Here is a 16,831-nt window from a genome sequence, read left to right as displayed (position 1 = left end):
TTCCCCTCCTGCCCTCAATGAAGTTTTATATAGAGATTAATACATTTAAACACTTAAGAAATCACCCAATTTTCTTCCTGCTCAGAGGAGCTCAGTTCTGTGTTCAGCCAAATTTTTGAGAGGAATTTCTTCTTCTCTCAGCCACCTGGACATACTGCTTTAACATAATTGTTTTAATTGACTATCTACTTTTGAAAGGCATTGTGCCGAATGCTAAGAGTATGATATTTATTAAAATATGTATTACCTCATGGTATTTATAGTCGTTGATATAGCAGGCTATTTTTTCTGTTATACTTGTATTTCTCAAAGGAGGAATTTGACCAGATCAGTGATTCTCAAGTAGGGAAATAGGAATATTTAAGCATAATTTGGGATTTTTATCAAAGTACACATGACCGAGTTACACCTCCTTACTTTTCCAGACCCGCAGCATTCTTTTGCATCTGTGTCTATGAAAACACCCCACAGATGATTGTGATAAACTTCCCTAATTTTAATCAATGAATGTGATCATCAATATGGTCAGTCCCAGCTCCAAAACAGGACATTGCTTTGGCTTATTTAAAATGTATGTCTCTATCTCAGTTCAGAGAAGGCAATGGCACCCCACTCCAGTACTCTTGCCTGGAAAATCCCATGGACGGAGGAGCCTGGTAGGCTGCAGTCCATGGGGTCGCTAAGAGCCGGACACGACTGAGTGACTTCACTTTCACTTTTCACTTTCATGCATTGGAGGAGGAAATGGCAACCCACTCCAGTGTTCTTGCCTGGAGAATCCCAGGGACAGGGAATCCTGGTGGGCTGCCGTCTATGGGGTTGCAGAGTCGGACACAACTGAAGCGACTTAACAGCAGCAGCTATATCTCACTTAAATAATACATAATTCCTGTGAAAATACTAGTTGGGATTGCTCGCCTAAGAATTGTCAGGCATGTTTCTTTATATTCAGAAATGATCCTACTGACTGCTAGAAGCAAATTTGACTTCAAAATCCTTGAGCAGAGGGAACATTTCTGTCTCCCCACATGTGAAGGTAATGCCAAAACAGCTACCAGAGTCAAAAGAGTAAAAGGGAAGATAAGTCATTCATCATTTGTGTCATGAAGAAGAAGCTACCTACTGAATTACTGGTTTACTGAAGCACAGTTTTGGTGACAACTGTGGGAAGCTTTGGGGTTTCACTTTTCCAGACAAGAGGGTTCAGGGTAGAGAGAGCCAGAGGGAAGAAGTAGTATGGCATGGAGTGGGGAAAGGGAGGAAGAGAGAAGAGGGGAGTCATGGACTAACTGTACTTCTTTTTCTAAGTACATCGGTTATCTTCAGTCTGTCTGTGAACATTGAATGTCTTTTGTATGTTTAGTGTTTAACTCAGTCCTTTGCCCCTTTTTCTTTACCTTCCATCCTGCTTCCCGATTCTGGCAGCACCTTGGATCCTGAGTTCTAGGCCACCTGCTGATGACAGGGAGAGTGGTGACCTGAAAGATGCCTGAAAACTGTGTAGCCACCTCTCATTCCAGAATACTCGTTGTTGTGCTTTTATTTAAGAGTGAAATGCACTTGCTAATGGATGTTATTCAGGTTTTCTTTTGTATACAATCTTACTGAATCCTCAATGATAGGAGTGCTCATAGGTGCACTTCCTTGGTGGCTCAGTGGTAAAGAATCTGCCTGCCAAAGGAGAAGACATGGCTTTGGTCCCTAGGTTGGGAAGATTCCCTGGAGAAAGAAATGGAAGCCCATTCCAATATTTTTGCCTGGGAAATCTCATGGACAGAGGAGCCTGAAAGGCTATAGTCTATGGCGTGGCAAAAGAGCTGGACAAGACTTAGCAACTAAACAAGATACAAACAAAAAATGTGTATGTAAAGAAAGCATGCCAGACTGTCTTGGTTTGTAAATCTAGTCACCATTTTTATAGGAAACTCTCCTTATCCATTTGAGGCTCTCAAACTTTATAGTTAAATTAAAAAAATGCCACATACCTCTAGCAATGATTAAACAATAATTAAAATACTTGCATATGGAGGTTAAGCTAAAGAGATAAAATTCAAGAAATAGAAAGGTCTGTAAAACTTTATTAGGCACTAATAAAAATAGCGGTGGTAATTCTAACATTAAAATTGTAAAGCAAAGCAGCAAGCATATTTACAGTTGAGTGGTAAATATTTAAATGTTTATATCACTAAAGTAAACAATGCAGAGTTGCCAAAAATATATTATCTACATTTGATTTCTGAATGATTTTAGTGGTGGATTAGGGGAGATATTTTTCCAACTAATGTTGTTTGTTATCCCTAGGTAACTATTAATAGGTCACCTTTCTAATAAAATGGTCCTGGTTGTCTACTAGGTATCTTAACGTATTGTGATTAATTTGTTTGGACAGAGAAGTAGATAGAGCAAAACAAAAACCCCAGCCTCGAAATGGGATGAGATCCTGTAGAAACATGGGAATGTTAGTCAGACATGGAGGTGTCTATTATTTTGACACAAAGCTCTCTGTCCAAGCATTTTGAAGGGATGATAAAGCACAAAGCATGTGGCCTAGAGTCCTTGACAGGAGGGACGCCATTTGATTAATGAGATGTGAAGTAGAGTTGATTGATTTTAGAGCACATTTGCTGGTTTTCACAAATGATCCATCTTAATTTTGGATATATTATCAATATATTCAGCAAATGTCATCGGTGATGCCTGTTACAACAGACATGTTTTTCTATGAAAAGTCTGATTTTTCCCATAATTCATCACTTGTGCTTAGTTCAGACCCAGTTTTATGTAGCTTCCCATAAATATTCATCTTGAGGGAAAAACAGAGGAAAAGCTCTTTTACTATACTATCTTGTATTAGTTAATGTTAAATCTAAATACTGTCACACAGTAACAGTGCATCACTGAATTCATCACATACGATGTTAGATTAGTTACAAATTATGTTTTTTATATAATGTGGGATGGTTTCAGAATCATTCTGTTCCTTTGGTCAATCCTTGCATCAATACTATACTAAGTTAATACAGGGTAATAAGAATAATTGATGTCTGATAAGACAACTACCCTACTTGCTTTGCTTCCTGTTATTAATAAATACTCAGTGTCCTTTAGGGTAAATGTTTTCCCAAATTAATTATACAAACAGCTTTTAGAATTCTTCCTCCAAAAGTGATTTGTTAAAAAAATTAGAATCACTAATTTGTAGATCTGTTTTTGAGGGAGTGTTATCTTTGTAATCTTAAAGCTTCTAATCCATGAATAAAATGCCTAGATGCATTGATCTGGGTGTTCTTTAATGGTTTTCAATGGATTTTAATCATTTGACTTATAAAGTCCTTGTGTATATTTTTTTCCAGATTTATTTTTAGATATGTTTCATTTTGGTTGCTAAACTTATCTTTTCTATTTGTTCCTAGTGTAGAGAAATACAATTAATCTTGCATTTTGATTTTGTATTCAAAAATTTTAAATCTCTTTTATTAATTCTAATAATGCATCTATAAAATTTGGGGGATCTGGCTGTGTAGGGCAAGAGGTTTACAGACTTCAGCCTCTGGACCAAATCTGGCCTGTGCTTTATTTGGTTAATTAAGTTTTATTGAAACCCAGCCATGCTTATTTGTTTAAGTACTGTGTATGGCTGCTTCCAGGATACAGATTTGAATAGTTGTAGCAGAGACCACAAGGGCCAGCAAAATCTGAAATATTTACTGGCTTGCTTGCCCTTTATGTAAAGTGTTTGCTAATCTTTGATATAGACAATCATATCCACTCCTGTGCTCCTCAAAAACACACATGCAAACTGTTTCCTTTTCACAATTTTTTTTCTTTGAAAAAATTTTATTAAAGTACAGTTGATTTACAATGTTGTATTAATTTCTCCTGTACAACAGTGACTCGGTTCTTCTTCTTCTTTTCCATTATATTTTGTCAAAGAATATTGACCATAGTTCCCTGTGCTATTCAGTAGCACCTTGTTGTTTATCCCCCCTACATATAATAGTTCGCCTCTAATTCAAAGCTCCCAATCCTTCCTTCCTTCAACCTGCCTTCCTCTTGGCAATCACAAGTCTCTTCTCTATATATATGTCGGTATGTTTTTGTTTCATAGATATGTTGATTTGTGTCATATTTTAGGTTCCATATATAAGTGATATCATATGGTATTTTTCCCTTTCTGATTTACCTAAGTATGGTAATCTTTAGGTATATCCATGTTGCAGCAAATGGCATTATTTCATTCTTTTTGATAACTGAGAGATATTCCATTATATACAAAAATATATACATTTACCACATCATTTATCCACTCATCTATCGATGGACATTTAGGCTGTTTCCATGTCTTGGCTCTTGTAAATAGTGCTGCTATGAACATAGAAGTGCATGCACCATTTCAAATTCTAGTTTTGTCTAGGTATATACTCAGAGTGGGATTACTGGATCAAATGGCAGCTCTATTTTTGGTTGGCTAACAAACACATGAAAAGATGCTCAACATCACTCATTATCAGAGAAATGCAAATCAAAACCACTATGATGTACCATTTCACGCCAGTCAGAATGGCTGCGATCCAAAAGTCTACAAGCAATAAATGCTGGAGAGGGTGTGGAGAAAAGGGAACCCTCTTACACTGTTGGTGGGAATGCAAACTAGTACAGCCACTATGGAACAGTGTGGAGATTCATTAAAAAACTGGAAATAGAACTCTTCATAATTTTTACACCTTTAATTATTATTCTTAATATAATGGCTTCCCTAAGTGGCTCAGTGGTAAAGAATCCACTTGCAATGCAGTAGATACCGTTTTGATCCCTGGGTCGGGAAGATCCCCTGGAGGAGGACATGGCAACCCCTCCAGTATTCTTACCTGGAGAAATCCCATGGAGAGTGGCCTGGCAGGCTATAGTCCATGGGGTCGCAAAGAGTCAAATACCACAAAGCAACTAAACACACACAGTACAGTGGTATGGCATCTAATATGATGTTAAATGAAGGGTTAATATTAGATAACTGCCTTTTTCTTACACTATACAGAATTGTTTTCACCATTTTTCCATGAAGCTTGAATTAATATAACTACTTAAATCAGGCTAGATTCCCTTTTATTCCTAATTTGCTAAGAATTTTCATTATGAATAAATATTGAATTTTGGACAATGCTTTCCTGCATATATTACAATTGTCATATAGTTATCTCTTAATGTGTTAATACAGTGATTCACAGTAATCAAATTTTAATGTAAGTCAAACTTGCATTCCTGTTGTGAAAGTCAATTTATTTATTTCATAAAAAAATGCATTAATGGATTTTATTTTCTAATTGTTTGCATATACATTTATGTGTGAGATTATTCTCTATAATTTTCCTTTCCCATATTGTCCTTCAGTGGGTTTGACAACAGTCAAATGTAAAACAGCTATTTAAGATTAGAGTTATTTCCTAATGTTTGTTAAAATTGACAAACTGTCAAGGACTGGAGTCTTTTTTTTTAAGATAAAATGTTTTAACTACTTTTTCAATAATTCTAGTGACTAGAACTATCTAGGATTTTTATTAACTTTTTTAAAAATTTTATTTTATTGTGGTAAAAGACAATGTGACATTTACCCTATTAACAAATGTTTATCTGTACAATAAGACATTGTTGAATGTATGTTCTAAGTTGTACAGCAGATCCCTAAAACTTGCTTATCTTGCTTAACTTAAACCTTATGCCTGATGATTCTTAACTCCCCATACTCCTCTTCCACAGCCCCCAAAGCAGGCATTCAACTCTGATTCTATGAATTTGACTGTTTTAGATACCTCATGTAAGTGGAATCTTGCAGTATGTGTCTTTTTGTAACAGTTTATTTCACTTAGTATAATGGCCTCAAGGTTCATCCATGCTGTAACATATTACAGAATTTTCTTCTTTTGGTGAGGTTGAATAATATTCCACTTTATCTATATACCACATTTTCTCTATTCATCTATCCATGGACTTTTACACTGTTTCCACATTCTGGCTATTGTGAACACTGCTGCAATGAACGTGAGTGTGTGAAGACCTCTTCGAGATATTGATTTCAGTACTTTTAGATAAATACTTAGAAGTAGGATTGCTGGATCATATGCTAGTTCTAGTCTTAATTTCTTGAGGACCTTCATACTATTTTCCTTTGTACCTATCAGTTCAGTTCAGTCACTCAGTCATGTCCAACTCTTTGCGACCCCATGAATCGCAGCATGCCAGGCCTCCCTGTCCATCACCAGCTCCCGGAGTTCACTCAAACTCACGACCATTGAGTCGGTGATGCCATCCAGTCATCTCATCCTCTGGCGTCCCCTTCTCCTCCTGCCCCAATCCCTCCCAGCATCAGAGTCTTTTCCAATGAGTCAACACTTTGCACGAGGTAGCCAAAGTACTGGAGTTTCAGCTTCAGCATCATTGCTTCCTAAGAACACCCAGGGCTGATCTCCCTGAGAATGAACTGGTTGGATCTCCTTGCAGTCCAAGGGACTCTCAAGAGTCTTCTCCAACACCACAGTTCAAAAGCATCAATTCTTCGGCTCTCAGCTTTTTTCACAGTCCAACTCTCACATCCATACATGACCACTGGAAAAACCATAGCCTTGACTAGACGGACTTTTTTGGCAAAGTAATGTCTTTGCTTTTCAATATGCTGTCTCAGTTGGTCATAACTTTTCTTCCAAGGAGTAAGCGTCTTTTAATTTCATGGCTGCAGTCACCATCTGCAGTGATTTTGGAGCCCCCCAAAATAAAGTCTGACACTGTTTCCACTGTTTCCCCGTCTATTTCCCATGAAGTGATGGGAACAGATGCCATGATCTTCGTTTTCTGAATGTTGAGCTTTAAGCCAACTTTTTCACTCTCCTCTTTCACTTTCATCAAGAGGCTTTATAGTTCCTCTTCACTTTCTGCCATAAGGGTGGTGTCATCTGCATATCTGAGGTTATTGATCATTCTCCCAGCAATCTTGACTCCAACTTGTGCTTCTTCCAGCCCAGCATTTCTCATGATGTACTCTGCATATAAGTTAAATAAGCAGGGTGACAATATACAGCCTTGACGTACTCCTTTTCCTATTTGAAACCAGTCTGTGGTTCCATGTTCAGTTCTAAATGTTGCTTCCTGATGTGCATATACGTTTCTCAAGAGGCAGGTCAGGTGGTCTGGTATTCCAATCTCTTTCAGAATTTTCCAGTTTATTGTGATCCACACAGTCAAAGGCTTTGGCATAGTCAATAAAGCAGAAGTAGAAGTTTTTCTGGAACTCTCTTGCTTTTTCGTTGATCCAGCAGATGTTGGCAGTTTGATCTCTGGTTCGTCTGCCTTTTCTAAAACCAGCTTGAACATCTGGAAGTTCACGGTTCATGTATTGCTGAAGCCTGGCTTGGAGAATTTTGAGCATTACTTTACTAGCGTGTGAGATGAGTGCAATTGGCAGTAGTTTGAGCGTTCTTTGGCATTGCCTTTCTTTGGTAGTGGAATGAAAACTGACCTTTTCCAGTCCTGTGGCCACTGCTGAGTTTTCCAAATTTGCTGGCATATTGAGTGCAACACTTTCATAGGATCATCTTTCAGGATTTGAAATAGCTCAACTGGAATTCCATCACCTCCACTAGCTTTGTTCATAGTGATGCTTCCTAAGGCCCACTTGACTTCACATTCCAGGATGTCTGGCTCTAGGTCAGTGATCACACCATCATGATTATCTTGGTTGTGATGATCTTTTTTGTACAGTTCTTGTATGTATTCTTGCCACCTCTTCTTAATATCTTCTGCTTCTGTTAGGTCCATACCATTTCTGTTCTTTATTGTGCCCATCTTTGCATGAAATGTTCCCTTGGTATCTCTAATTTTCTTGAAGAGATCTCTAGTTTTTCCCATTCTGTTGTTTTCCTCTATTTATTTGCATGATCGCTGAGGAAGGCTTTCTTATCTCTTCTTGCTATTTTTTGGAACTCTGCATTCAGATGCTTATATCTTTCCTTTTCTCCTTTGCTTTTCGCTTCTCTTCTTTTCACAGCTATTTGTAAGGCCTCCCCAGACAGCCATTTTGCTTTTTTGCATTTCTTTTCCATGGGGATTTTCTTGATCCCTGTCTTCTGTACAATGTCACGAACCTCAGTCCATAGTTCATCAGGCACTCTATCTATCAGATCTAGGCCCTTAAATCTATTTCTCACTTCCACTGTATAATCATAAGGGATTTGATTTAGGTCATACCTGAATGGTCTAGTGGTTTTCCGTACTTTCTTCAATTTAAGTCTGAATTTGGCAATGAGGGGCTCATGATCTGAGCCACAGTCAGCTCCTGGTCTTGTTTTTGCTGACTGTATAGAGCTTCTCCATCTTTGGCTGCAAAGAATATAATCAGTCTGATTTCGGTGTTGACCATCTGGTGATGTCCATGTGTAGAGTCTTCTCTTGTGTTGTTGGAAGAGGGTGTTTGCTATGACCAGTGTGTTCTCTTGGCAAAACTCTATTAGCCTTTGCCCTGCTTCATTCTGTATTCCAAGGCCAAATTTGCCTGTTACTCCAGGTTACTCCAAGTTACTCTTGACTTCCTACTTTTGCATTCCAGTCCCCTATAATGAAAAGGACATCTTTTTTGGGTGTTAGTTCTAGAAGGTCTTGTAGGTCTTCACAGAACCTATACCATTTTGCATTCCTGCCATAATGTGCAGGTGTACTAAATTTTCTGCATCCTCATCAACGTTTGTTATCTTTTTTTTTTAATAATATTCATAGTGATAGTTGTGAGGTGATACTACACAGTAGTTTTCATGTGAAGTTCCCTAATCATTAGTGATGGGCTGTTGGCTATTTGTATATATTCTTTGGAGAAATATCTACTCAAGGCCCTAGCTCATATTTTAATTGGATGCTCAGATGGTTGACCTCAATGTTTTATCTGTAATTTGAAATAAATTTAGTTTGAATTATTATTTTCATTGACCCAACACTTCTAATATGTAGTATTTTTTATTATTTTATAATTCTTAATATTTTCCTTGGTTTGCTTTCAATTTTGCTTTATATACTTTAAGATCATATTTTATATACTGGCATTAAGAATTATACATCTATATTTATGGTGAATCAAAGTGTTGATCATTCTGAGTTAACTCCTTTTAATTCTTATATTGATTTTTTCCTTAGCATCTATTTTATCTGGTATTAATATAGCATAATTCTCCCCCTTTACACTTAATCTGTCAAACCAACTTTCAGTTACTGTTTCTTTCTGTGGCTTTTTTCCATTGCTTTACTCTCAGATATTTTGCATCTTTATGTGGTAAATATGACTTGAATTTTAAATGTAGCATTTACTTCATTTCATTTATTGTAATTATTGATATATATACATATATACATATACATATACATATATATATATGAGTTTATACAATTTATGTAAGCACACAGACTGGTTCCAAATAGGAAAAGGAGTACATCAAAGCTGTATATTGTCACCCTGCTTATTTAACTTATATGCAGAGTACATCATGAAAAAAGCTGGGCTGGAGGAAGCACCCTGGAGTCTACCCAAACCCATGTCCATCAACTCGGTAATGCCATCCAACCATCTCATCATCTGTCATCCCCTTCTCCTCTGCCCTCAATCTTTCCCAGCACCAGGGTCTTTTCTAATAAGTCAGCTCTTCGCATCAGGTGGCAAAAGTATTGGAGTTTTAGCTTCAGCATCAGTCCTTTCAATGAACACCCAGGACTGATCTCCTTTAGGATGGACTGGTTGGATCTCCTGGCAGTCCAAGGGACTCTCAAGAGTCTTCTCCAACACCACAGTTCAAAAGCATCAATTCTTCAGTGCTCAGCTTTCTTTATAGTCCAACTCTCACATACATACATGACTACTGGAAAAACCATAGCCTTGGCTAGATGGACTTTTGCTGACAAAGTAATGTCTCTGGTGTTAATATGCTATCTAGGTTGGCCATAACTTTCCTTCCAAGGAGTAAGCGTCTTTTAATTTCATGGCTGCAATCACCATCTGCAGTGATTTTGGAGCCCAGAAAAATGAAGTCAACTAATGTTTCCACTGTTTCCCATCTATTTGCCATGAAGTGATGGGACCAGATGCCATGATTTTAGGTTTCTGAATGTTGAGCTTTAAGCCAACTTTTTCACTTTCCTCTTTCACTTTTATCAAGAGGCTCTTTAGTTCTTCTTCACTTTCTGCCATAAAGAGATGTTAGATATCCTTATTTTTTTCACTCTCTGCTATCCTCTCTTTCTAGTTATTAACTTTTAATCTTTCTGAATTTCATTGTGAATAGTTTCTGATCCATTTCTCAGTTTGTTAGTTTTCTATTAGCTATTTTTAATATAATATTAAATTTGTCTAGGGAATTCCATTTACTTTTTCCAATCTACTATTTCTCTTTTTCAGACTGGATAGATTATATATTAATCTCTCTTCAAGTTTACTAATTCTACTCTTTCTCATCTCCACTTGACTCAAGCCAATTCAGTCATTTAGGTTATTACATTTCTCAGTTCTATAATTTCAGTTACAGTTTGTATTTTAGAATGAAGTTAGATTTACAGAAAAAAAAAATTGTGAACTAGCACAGAGATTCCTATATACCCCACAATCAGTTTCTCCTAATTGAAATATTATACATTAGTGTGGTACATAAGAATTGCATCAATTCATGAACCAATATTGATACATTATTATTAACTAAATACCATGCCTCATTCAAAGTTCCTTACTCATTATCTAACACCATTTTTCTGTTCTAGAATTCCCTCTAGGCTACTACTGTGTTTTGTTGCTCAGATTTTTCTCTTTGTTGGGAGATCTACCAGTTGTCCTCTGTGTACCACTGACAGTCTCATCATCAGGGAGTTACTTTATAAACCTTACTATTTCCTGAAAGATTAACTCCATACTCAAAACCTACACACCACTCAGCAGGTGACTCTTTGGCCCTAATATAACCATGAACCGTGGCAGTATGTGTGTGTGTGTGTGTGTGTGTATCTGTAGTTTTCCCTTTGGAATTTCAAAGCATTGTAGTTGGTCTTCCCCAGTTCTGTTTTGTTTTTTTGGTGAGGGGGCAGTGGGCGGGTAGGCAGAAAGGGGAAGAGTCTTTTCATGGAGCTTCTTTATCTATATCTCTTGGCTGTTCTGTGTCAAAAAGGCTTTTCTAGTGCCCTGTGCAGATTATATGCAGGGCAGTGAGGAATCTCAGGATCTCAACAAGGAGTTGTGTGCAGTAGTTAATTTACGGTCGTGTCTGATAATGTTAGTATCTGAAAGATTATGTATGTGTTCTTCTGTTGTTTTTGTGAATTGAGTCATAGTTTCTTTTCTTCTCATGTCTGATTCTTTGCTTTCATACTGTTTATTAGGTTTGAAAAAATACTTAAATATTTTGAAGACTAGGATGGTGTTGCTCAAGTAGTTAAGGTGGTTTTTTTTGTTGTTGTTGAAATGTGATGGCTTTGTTAGTGAGGGGAAATGCTTGGTTAGATTTAAAAGATGAGGACTACTGTTGTTGTATGTAGAATAGAAATAGAAAATACTACAAAATTAAATAATCTTAACTTTATGCTATCCCAGCATATTTAGCCAGAGAAGGCGATGGCACCCCACTCCAGTACTCTTGCCTAGAAAATCCCATGTACGGAGGAGCCTGTTAGGCTGCAGTCCATGGGGTCGCCGAAGAGTCAGACACGACTGAGCGACTTCACTTTCACTTTGCACTTTCATGCATTGGAGAAGGAAATGGCAACCCACTCCAGTGTTCTTGCCTGGAGAATCCCAAGGACGGGGGAGCCTGGTGGGCTGCCGTCTATGGGATCGCACAGAATCGGACACGACTGAAGCGACTTAGCAGCAGTAGCAGCAGCCGCATATTCAGCAGATAAATTTGAACATCTGTAAAAAATCTGAGGTTTCAAAAGGCAAGTTCTCATATTTCTTATATTCTAAATAGTTTGAGCACAAGTCTTGCTATAAATATAAAGAATTGTAGCTAAAGATAATTATCTAATTTTTACTCAATTAAGCTCTTAAGAAAAAGTACTTTCTTTTTAATTGATTTCACAAGGCAAATCAAATATTATATTCTTGTGTAGAATATGAATTCAAACTTTAGTTTGACATTATATTTGAAAACATTCTTGGAAGCTTGGAAGAAATCTTTTATTCTATGATATTTACCAAAAGATTCCCCTCGGGAATTTAGGAACTCAAATGTTGCTCGGTTGTCAAATTTAAGTTGCAGAATATATCACTTTGATTCATGTTGATGCATGGTGGAAACCAGCACAATATTGTAAAGCAATTATCCTCCAATTAAAAATAAATAAATTTTAAAAAGAATAAAATTGACAATATAACAGTATCTATCTATCTGTATCTACATATCTATCTATATATATAATATCACTTTCTACCATAAAATATTTTTCTTTTATCCCCAATACATACACATAGTTTTCTTTTGTTTGTTTTGGCTATTATTTCCCCATATCTTGTTTATGGTAACATGAAATAAAGTTATTTTTAAATGGATTTTTCACTTTGAAATCAAAACAGATCTAGAAAGTTAACACAGAAATTGACCCACTTATTGTGAAACTAGCAGAGAAAACTTGGGTCACAATCATATGAAGACTCCTTATTGTCATATGGTCAACATTTAAAGAAATAACTTGCCATACAAAAATGATCATTTCACTTTATTTTTTTATCTGTATTTAGTCACAATATTTAATCCATTTTGAAATGCTTTTAAATGTGATTGTGAGTTTTTACATTTTTTCAAGAAGAGGCACAAGTTCTCAAATCTTAAGGACTTTGATTAAAACTTTTCTAATGTTTAACTTAGTAGATATTGTAAGGCAATTCAATAGTTTCAAGTTCTTGTAGAAAAATAAAGAATAAAATTTACCAAATGAATTGTTTAAATCAAAATATTGTAATATATAAAACAAAAAAATATTAAGGATACCAAGAAATTATGAATCTTACATGAAGCATAAGCTAATAAATGTCTTTTAAAAACAGAGTTGATAAATAAATCCAAGAGCTGAATTTTTGAAGGTAATAATTTTGACAATATATGGCCAATGCAGTCAAGGAAACAAAACAAAAAATAGGACATAAATTTAGAAATGTAGAAATTATTTCATATTATTTCATTACAGAGGAAGCAATAAATTGCATTATAAGGGAAAATTGTTCATCTGTGTACAAGTAAGTTCAAAATCTACCTCTAGTGGATAATTACCAATATTTACTAATTTATGGTGGTACAATAGTTTAAATAGGATAAAATTACTCACATACCAAAATTACAACATAATTGTATTATAGATGTTAAATAATTAAATGGGGAAAAAAAATCTAACAAGAAACCTAAAAACCAAAAACATAGCAGAAGTATAAAAAAATAGGTGAATAATTATTTTTATAAATTTGAGAGCCTAAGAATATAAATGCTATTTGAAGTGTTAAGTTTTTATGTGGCTGTCTAATGAGAGTATTGGACAAGAAGAAAGGATATTTCAAAAATAAGTCTTAACAACCCTAGTATTTACAGAGAATAAACCATCAACCAGTAGAAACTAAGTTGTTTCATCACTTTCTGCAATAAAGTCATAGTTGTATGAGTTTCATCAACAATGTTCATATACTCAGGTTCTAACACAGAGAGAAAAATGATTGGAATGAATCGGGCTCAGTGTCTGGTTAGATCCATATGATGAGAGGACAGAAGGGCCAAAAAATTAAGAATGTTTTAAGGAGGAAAGTTTTGCAGAGCATTGAATTTAAAATAAATCTGAAGGAAGACAGGATAAAAGTAGACAGACATTGAGAAATAGATGCAACCAATTCCTTCATTCATTCAACTAACATTTATTGAACTTTTATTGTGGGTGGCTCAGATGGTAAAGAATCTGCCTGCAATGTAGGAGACCTGAGTTCAGTCTCCAAGTTGGGAAGATCCCCTGGAGAAGGGAATGTCTACCCACTTCAGTACTCCTGCCTGGAGAATTCCATGGACAGAGGAGCCTGGTGAGCTACAGTCCATGGAGTTACAAAGCGTCAGACACAACAGAAAGACTAACACTTTCACTTCCAGAAAATAGAGAAAGGAGAAAAAGAAAAAAAAAAAAAAAACTGACCTTGGAACCTACAGTCTAATCACATGGTGATCTGAGAAGTGTACAAACACACCAAGCAAAAAGACACCAAAATTAAACAGGAGGGTTTTGTGATACACTGAAAACATTATAGTGGGGGAATTGTATCCATATAGGGAATGTCTAAGGAAAAAAAAAAATGAACTGGACAGAATTAAACAAGCAAGGGAGTCATTATTCAAGACTATTGCAATAGGGGGAAGAAATAGAATTCAACCCCTGTGAAACAAAAGGCAGGAGAGTTGGGTTTGTTTTTTTTTTTCTTTTTTTTTTTTTTTGGCTTGAGGTTGTAGATTTTATTTTTTTTAATTTAATTTTATTTTTTAACTTTACAATATTGTATTGGTTTTGCCATATATCAAAATGAATCCGCCACAGGTATACACAGGTATACATGTGTTCCCCATCCTGACCCAGAGGAATGGTATGGGCAGGAGAGTTTTTAAGCACTGAAGTGAGAAGGTGGAAAAGTCTTAGAAGATGTTAGGTGGAAGTTTGGTCAGTGTGATTACCCTGTCCTTTGCTAATTGTCACTTATCAGAAGTTAGACTTCTACCCTCCCACAGAGCCTTGGAGATGGGGCACTATTTTTCTTGATAATTACATTTCAAAGAGAAGGCTCCTAGGTTCTTGAGACAGACATTTCTGGGTTTTAAAGTTGACAGGAGCCTAGGAGAAGATTTACATTTCAAAGGGGCAAAGAAAGAATCTACAATTTTAAGTTATCTAAAGTAAATGCTCCAAGAAAAGGGAGCTCAGGGGCTTATTTCAGGAAGAAACCAGTCCAATGTTTAGTTAAGCTGAGGGGAGTATCAAAGCTACTTGGTCAGATATTAAGAAAAAAATATGTATTTCCTGAAAAACGATGTGAATTTTAAAAAGAATATCAGACAACCAAAAAGGAGTGTGTGTGTGTGTGTGTGTGTGTGTGTGTGTGTGTGTAGGAGCATGAGGAGGAGAAGTAGTAGAGGAATTGGCCAAGAAATTCCAAGAGGGGAAAAACAGGTATAAAGTGACTCTGTAGAATAGAACAATAACAAGCCATAAGTGAATTTGAAGGAAGATATCCAGCTTGCATTCCCAGGGAAACTTTAGGAAGGAAAAAATTCAGGGCAAAAGGAACAACGTCAAATACTATTGAGAGCTCAAGACATATCGGGATGAAAATACCACTGTATTTAGCTCTGTAGAGATGGTTGTAGACATAGCAGCAAGAGCTATACTGAAGGAATTATGGGAGCTGAAGCCTCATTGCAGTAGGCCTTTGAATGAGTATAAGATTAGGAAACAGGGAGATGAAGAAACAGGTTGTTGATTACTTCTTGGAAGGTATTTCCTTATGAAAGTCAACACGTTACATCATAGCTAGGAAAACATGATATCAAATTGTTACTGGTTTGTCTTATTTTTTGAGAGAGAGGGAGTTGAACTTGAACATGTTTAAAAATTACTGGGAATGTATTAGAGATTGATTATTGGGAAGTAGTATAGAAAACTGTTTAAGTATAGGAAAGAACAGAGCCTAATATATAAGTGAAAAGATAAGTCAGATGAAAGGTGGAAAGCTTTTTTGTTTATGATGGTAAAAGGACTTAAAATGAATACAGATATAGTAATTTCATAGTAGAAAGATGAAAAGATGCAGTCAGAGGTTGAAATAAAAGATTAGATCATCTGCTGAGAGTGAGAACATATCCAGTGGTTGACGGCCATGTTGAATATATGTTGAATAATTGTGATAATGCTTTTTGTACCCATCTGGGGTCTGTAATTAGTGAAAGCTGTTTTGGCCTCTTGGGTGATGGTTTGCAGAATTTCTAGTCTGGTTGTAGTTTTTCCATGTGGAATGGGCAAAGAAGCTAAAAGGGCCAGGGATTTTATGTTATTATTAAAATAATTTGTTAATTAATGGACCATGAATTTTAAGAAAAAAAAAGGTGAAGAATAAGGGGTTGGTTCATTAGGGAAAGTAGAGGTATTAACTGGCTGAATAGTCTATAACAACTAATGTATAGAACCAGAAAGACTGATAGAGATGGTGTTTAGACAGAAAGATGACTAAATTTATGATCTCAGAGGCCATTAAAACAACGGAATTGTATATCTGAAGTGGAGAAAATATTTTGTTACTGATGAGATCAAGAAACGTAGTAGCTTGAGTGTTGAAAGAAGATACATTTTAGATGCTCAAGTTAGCATGGAAAATAACAAAGTGGAGAAGGATTAGAAATCTGTAAACCAGAAGCTAAGTATTCAATAAATGAAAATTTACCCAAAAGTGATAAGGGGGGCAATTGATATAGCCAAATAACTTAAACATCAAAGAAAAAGATATTTTCCAGAAGACAGGTGGAGAAAGCATGTGGAATAAACAAAAGCAAGTATAGACGATACCCAGAATATTTCTTGAACAGGAGGTGTTTTACGATGAGAAAGGAAAGCAATCCTGCCAATTGAGAAGGCTATCAAGAATAAAACAGGGAATCTTGTGTCAGATAAGGCAAGAAAAGAATAACATTTTTGAGAACAACTTGAGTATATAGACATGTACAGTCTACAAGGTGAAAATTCTGGAGGAAACCAGAGTTAAAGTTTTCTGGAAAAGAGGTAAAGGAAATTAGGGTTAATCTAAAAAAGT

Source organism: Bubalus kerabau, chromosome 11 (genome assembly GCF_029407905.1).
Source record: "Bubalus kerabau isolate K-KA32 ecotype Philippines breed swamp buffalo chromosome 11, PCC_UOA_SB_1v2, whole genome shotgun sequence".
NCBI classification, from domain to species: domain Eukaryota; kingdom Metazoa; phylum Chordata; class Mammalia; order Artiodactyla; family Bovidae; genus Bubalus; species Bubalus kerabau.
This window is presented reverse-complemented; position numbering follows the sequence as displayed.